Source organism: Rhinolophus sinicus, chromosome 7, assembly GCF_057876585.1.
Source record: "Rhinolophus sinicus isolate RSI-liver-muscle chromosome 7, RSI-T2T, whole genome shotgun sequence".
NCBI lineage: Eukaryota > Metazoa > Chordata > Mammalia > Chiroptera > Rhinolophidae > Rhinolophus > Rhinolophus sinicus.
In genome coordinates this window covers 398,936-405,646 of record NC_142507.1, presented here as the reverse complement: position 1 = coordinate 405,646, position 6,711 = coordinate 398,936, and positions in this window count along the sequence as shown.

Below are 6,711 nucleotides of genomic sequence, written 5' to 3'. Positions count from 1 at the left end.
CCGAAAATGGAAGTTGCCATCAGAGTTGGAAAAAAAATCCCTTAGTAAATACGTGTTATGTGTTTTAATATGATACATGATATATTTAGATGATTTGTTATTCAAACCTAAATGATTTGTTATTCTAAAGTAGTGTTTGGTTTTTGAATCCGTTGAGACCCTTAGGTCCACTGAAGATGTGTGTCGTGTCTGATTACGGTGGTACAGAAGCACAGTGAGGGCACAAGTGAAAATCCAGATACAGCCAAAACAGACTTGAAGCGAATTAAAGTGAATTCACCAAGCTCTGTTTTTTATCCTTGTGTAACTATCTATGAGAACTCTCAAATTCATGTTTCTGAGACTGTATGCCTCTCCCAGCTGTGGATTTGTGGAGCTTTTCCTGTGTGTCCTTTTCAGAGACCCATCGTTTCAAAGCTGGCCTGTTTCAGTGTTCCCAGTGGCGTCATCTTTTCCATAACACTCTACAGAGCACAGATTGTTTGCACTTCAGTTCCCTTTGCTGATTCTCTGTTAGTCTCTGAGGCTGTTATATGTGGAGCACTACACCCCTTATTTTACACAAGAGGTAAATAAACTGTATTCTGGACTAAATAGGCATTCATTAAATGCTCAGTTATTTATATTTTCATTCGTCCAGTGAGCATTTATTTATCCTTAGTATGTCAAGCACTCTGCTAGACACTGGAAAATAATGAAATAAAGGACCTAGTGTCTGCCTTCTTGAGGGTTAAACTTATATGCTTATGGCCAGATGCACACACAACAGTACATGTTGGTACAATGGAAGTTTGCACAAGCTACCATGTGTGCATGAATCTCCTAGTTCTTCTGCCTGTGTGCAGGTGAAGCTGAATTCTCTGCTGTGACAACAAGCACTGTGTTCCATCGTGGGCCCGTTTGGTTCTAGGGAGAAATGGTCACAGGAATGAAACGCCAAGAGCTTATACAAGCTCATCCTAACTCCTGGAAACTAATTCTAAGAAAGGTCCCATTTGTCACTGTATTAGCAGCAAGATCTTTACATGAAAATATGGCCTGTGAACTTGGATTCTAGAGGATAAACCTTGAAAAGAGGGTGAGGAAGTATTGACTACGGAGTGATTTGAAGAAGCACTCTGACCCTGTCTTGTCCTAACAGCTGACAATGTCTAGACTTGGGTACGGTGGAGACGAAGAGAAAGGCCAGAGAAAAAGTAAATGCACATGAATTGAGCAAGCCGATGGAAAGAGAACTAAAAGTTCTATTCTTTTTGGTAATTACAACCAATTTCCTTCCTTCCCCACCCCCGCGCCAGCACACACACAGTGATATACATTCCTAAATAGTTCCACCACAATTTTTTTAGTTTCATATTAAGTTCCAAAAATGTTACATGATAATCTTTAAAAATCAGAAAAAGATATATTGGAAAAAGCAGTGTCCTTTCTGTTTTGCTTCTCTGAAGCTCTGATGACTACAGAATGTGTGTGTGGCGATGGTTAGGTGTGGTGACAAGGCAGCAGGGTGGGGACGGACAGGTGACTTTCGTGGTGCTATGTGCAAATAGCAGGCACTCTTTTTACTTCACCTACGGTTCTGTGGAGCGACTTTTGAGAGGAATAACGTAGATTGTGGAGCTCTGCAACCCCTTTACGTCAGTTCTTAGTGCTTCGCTGCCCCAAGGCAATCAGGATCAGGCTTCATGTTCTGCAAACATAGCATTTCACGTGCATGTTTGTCGTTTGGTTTTACAGGAAAGACTATATGCTGCATATTGCTCTAAAGTTTTAGTATTCATTCAAGGACATCCCTCCAGTATTAACATCCACATCTAATTAATACTGTTTAAAAATTCAAATAACATTTTTTATTGATTAACCATAATTAGAGATGTTACGTTTATTTCTAGTTTTTTCTATGACAAATACTGCTGCAACAAACACCTTCACACATTTATCTTAGACACGTGTTTTTTTGTTTTGTTTTTTGTTTTTTTTTTAGACACGTGTTTTTGATTACAACAGAACAGAGTCCCAAAAGTAGTACTAGTTCAGAAGTATGCATATTTTAACTTTTAATATACATTTCCAGATGATTTCCTCCAATTTGTAGCCTCTGGTACTCAAATGAACAAAGTCCGAGGATGACATCCTCATTAGCTATGAATGTTATTGTCTCTTAAACTTTCCGCTAATCTTATGGGTAAAAATATAGCTTAGTATTCTTCCCTTATTTTGTGTTCACTATTAATTCTTAAAATTTACTTTTTGGTTTTCTAAGGTGGAATTTTTATCATTTTTTTTTGATAGAAGAAATATAATTTCATAGAAAATGTTTTCTTCCTTGAAGCTATTATTGGTCTTATTGGACTGTCACCTCAAAATAATATCTTTTTTCAGACAATGTTCAGCCATTTCTAGATTAAATTCTACTTTATGGTGCCAGATTTTAAGTAACTTGAGATATACTTCTCACTGCTGTCCTCAAATGCTTGGGTTCTGTAATTACGGTAGGAAGGATCTTCTTAAGTGCATGGGAATCCTTTCATTTCTAGGATTCTTGAAGAATTACAACTGCTTCTCATAGTGAGAAAGATTTTTCCATAAGATTAGAGTTTCTAAAAACAGCATTGTCAGGAAAGCATTTTTATGACTTGCTTTATAGGCCGCATTACCCAACGTAAGGTGAATGGGGTCAGGATCCAATATTGTCATAAAAGTAGAAGCAGTTCATTTGAAAAAAACAATCTCTGGGGTAATGAAACTGCACTTCCCACTTCGTGTACTGAGTTAGCAGGTCTCCATTCACATTCGGGCTGTGCAAAGTGGAAGGCTGAATTTGCTTGTTTAAGGAACGCTCCCTGAGCCTCCATTCAGAAAGGAGCGCTCCAGAAACCCCCCACTGTGGGGCCAGTTGCAGGGGAATGTAAGGAATCACTCTCTTCGCATCCTAGCCCCTCAGATCTTCTTTAACAGATGGATTAAGCCTCTGGGAGTGGGGGGGGGGGAGCGTCATGGTTGTACCTACTTGTGTTCTCCGAAAGGTGCCTCATCAGCATCATCTTGCCATGTGATATAATTTTCATGAGGTTTGAAGGACTTGCATAGATTTAGTCAAAGAAATCTGTACTCTTGGCCCGCTAGGCAACAGTGGGAAAGAATGATATTTCATTCTGGGTGACACAAGTTTTAGAAAAAGAACCGATCAAATGTGGCCCATATAGGGGACAGTGGAAAGTTCTGGAAACAATGAAATGTGGCCAATTGTGGAATGAAATAGCAACGTTTGGCTTGGAGAAGAAGCAGCCCGCAAGTGTTTGCAAGGCTTACTTGCATGTGGAAGTTGGGCAAACATTATCAGAAGGCAGCAGAGGCGACTTTTCGTGTAGTTTAAACAGAGCTCACTGATTCCAGCTCTTCCACAGAGGTGGGCAGTGCTGTAGTGGAGGTACGAATCTTCCATAAGAACACTCCCGCACTTGCTCAGAGGTAGCTACTAACCACAGCATGTAACTCAGGAGCCGTCGCCCTGGGGCTGGTGTCCAGCAGGAGAGAGCCTGAGGAGGCTGCAGGGCAGGCTGAGAGTACAGCTGTCGCTACGCTCTAGGCGGTTTCCTCTGTAACTTCCAGGAACCTCCCCAGCTCTTGCGACTGCTTGCTTTGGTGTTTGTGTGAGAAGTGCGTAGCATGCATTTGCACACTAGATGTCTAGTAAGGAGCGTGGACTCTGGCCCTGAGCGAGAATGCCCTGCCTGTTGACTAACCCACCTCCAAAGGTGCTTCTGACTTCCTTGGCTTTGTTCCCCCTCATCTCACCTCCCCAGGTACAAATACGGGTCAACACTGCTGCACACCTTTTCATGTACATTAACTGTACTCTCACTTTCTCAAAGACGTAGGAAGGGGTATAAAGATAAAAGGCTGATTTTACGAAGCTTTTTTCTTTAGAGTAGCTATCTACAGTCATCAGACTTCTGCAATTGACAACAACTTTCCTCAATTCTAAACTCCATATTTTTTTCACATTTTCTTATCTGTGATCATGTGACGCATCTTACAACCAGTGTTCTACAATTGGCAAGTTGACATGTGATAACCACATGTCTTAAATCACTGGTGTTTTAAACTTGACCGAAACTGTTAATTCCCTTCAAAACATTTCAATGAGCAGCCATTGAAGGACAGAATCTCAATCTCTCGGCCTAGAATCCAAAGACTGAAACGATGTATTTCCATCCTGTCTCCAGCACCATTGCCACAGTACCCAACCACCCAGCACCGAGCTGCCTGCATGGCTGCAGCCAGTCGCTGCTCACATCGTTCTCTTCTCTCGGAAAGGTGCCTTCTCCAGCCTCCGTGTCTCCAGTGGAGCAGGGCCAGCTTCCGGCAGGTGCAGCTTCTGCCAGCTTCTCTCTCTCTCTCTCTCTCTCTCTCTCTCTCTCTCTCTCTCTCTCTCTCTCTGTCTCTCTCTCTCATCGGGAGGCACAGCTTCTGCCTGGAGAGTAACTTTCAGGAGCTTGCTCTTCTCTCTCTTCCCTGTCTGGCCTCTCGCCTGGATTATACAGTTATTTATAAAGTGGCTTCAAAGGCCCAGATAACGGACTGTATTCAGGAACTATGTCTGGCTAATAATATGCAGAACATTTATCATAACTTGAACTTAATCTGAATTAGTACCTGATTAGGAGAAGGCCATTATATGTTAATATCTTTGAATTTATAATTGTACTCCCTCAATAGACTTTTGTAACATTTAAAAGTATGCAAGGTGGAAAATTGTCATCAATACATGCAATGAACTTGAAAAAAATCAACCTTTACAAATGTAATAGGAGATTGAAAATGGATATCTAGTTCATCAATGGAACAAGTGTGTCCTGTTCAAGGACTCCCATCACTAATAGAGTCTGGTGTCTGACTTGTTGCAAGAGCCACCCCTCTCCAGGACACTGCGCTGCTGTGTGCTGTGCCCCGTGTGCACTGAGCTCCGCTCCAGGCGTCTCCCGGGAGCTTCTCCCTGCGTCTCTGAGCTGGGCCAGCTCCTGGCCGCATGTGGGGATGTGGTTGATGGTCACTGGGCACGTACCCGAAAGGCTAGCACCCTATGTCATCCCCTGTCCTAAGGCCCTGCATTCTCATTCGCAACATCAACTCTTCTTGCCAGATTCTAAGTTACTCGAGGATGGGGCCAAGTCTGCCTTTTCCTTCATTGCACCATAAGCGCCTGGCGTCTGGTACATGGTCAGTAAAGGTTTTTTTAAAATGAGTTAATAAGTACAAAGATTATGGATTTTTAATCAAGGATTTGAACCTTCACTGCATGACGTAGTTCTTATGTTTTGCCTTTCTGAGATCTAAATTCAAATGGGTAGAGAGGATGGACGCGAGTGGGATGGGGAGAGGATCATGGGAAAAAGGCATAATCAATCCTTCACGGTGAATGTAAAAACTAATTAAAGTAAATGGCTGTGGGAGCATGGCTGCAAATACACAGGATATTAAATCCACCTAATTCACACCCGAAATTGAACTCATTATATTCCACCCTCACCTCACCCAGTGTGCTCCCACTCTTTATTTCACACTCCAGTTAATAGCTGTTCCCCAAGCCTCAGGTCTGGGAGTCTGCACTTCCTGCTGCCATAGCCAATGCGTTTATTCCAAAGTAATGAATCCTGTCCTGCCCCTTCAGCCCCCAGCCCTGGACTGCTGCAAGAGCCTCTGAGGTGGTTCCCTGCGTCCACTCTGGATGCCTTCTCGAATTCATTGTTTTCAAAAACAGCCTTATAGAGGTATCATCACCACACAGCAAACTGCGCATATTTATAATGTACAATTTGACAAGTTTTCACAATCAATTACACTGGTCACAATCAAGACAGCGAGCGGACCCACCACCTCCTGCCTCTGTGATCCTTTCCTACCCTCACCCTTTCCGGTCACATCCTCCCCATATGCAGGCGACTATCATCAGTTTGCATTTTCTAGGGTTTATGCAAAGAAGAGAATACAATACACACCCCTTTTGCCTGCCTTTTCATTCAGCGTAATTATTTTGAGATTGGTTCGTGTTGCTGTGGGTATCAGTAGTGCGTATGAATCACTGAGGTGTACCCCCGCGTGGGTACACCACCGATCGCCGATCCATCACCTGGGTGTCCATCTGGTTTGTTTGCGCTATTCGGCCATTGCAAATAGAGCTCTACGGTCACCCATGTACACGCTTGTATAGACATGTTTCATTTATCTTGGGAAAACACCTACGTGTAGAGTGACTGAATCATGTGGGAGGTATATGTTTAAATAAATAAAAACAAACTGTTAAATTGCTTTACAAAGTGGGGGTGCCATTTACATTCCCACCAGTTGCTTCACAATCTTGTTGACACTTGGAATACTCAGTCTTTAAATTTTAGGTATGATAACAGGTATGTGGTGGTATCTCATTGTGCTGTTACTTTGTATTTCACTAATGACTAATGATATTGATCTTTTCATGTGCTTACTGGCCATCTGCACACTCATATCTTCTTTAGTGACGAGTCTGCTAAAGGCTTTTATTAACCAGGTTGCCTGCCTTCCTTTAATTGAATTTTGAGGTTTTGTTTTTTTTTTAACATATATTCTGGATAGAAGTCCTTTATTGGCTATATGATCTGCAAATAATTCCCCTTAGTCTTTGACTTGTCTTTTTATTCTCTTAACACTGTCTTTTGAAGGTTAGAACTT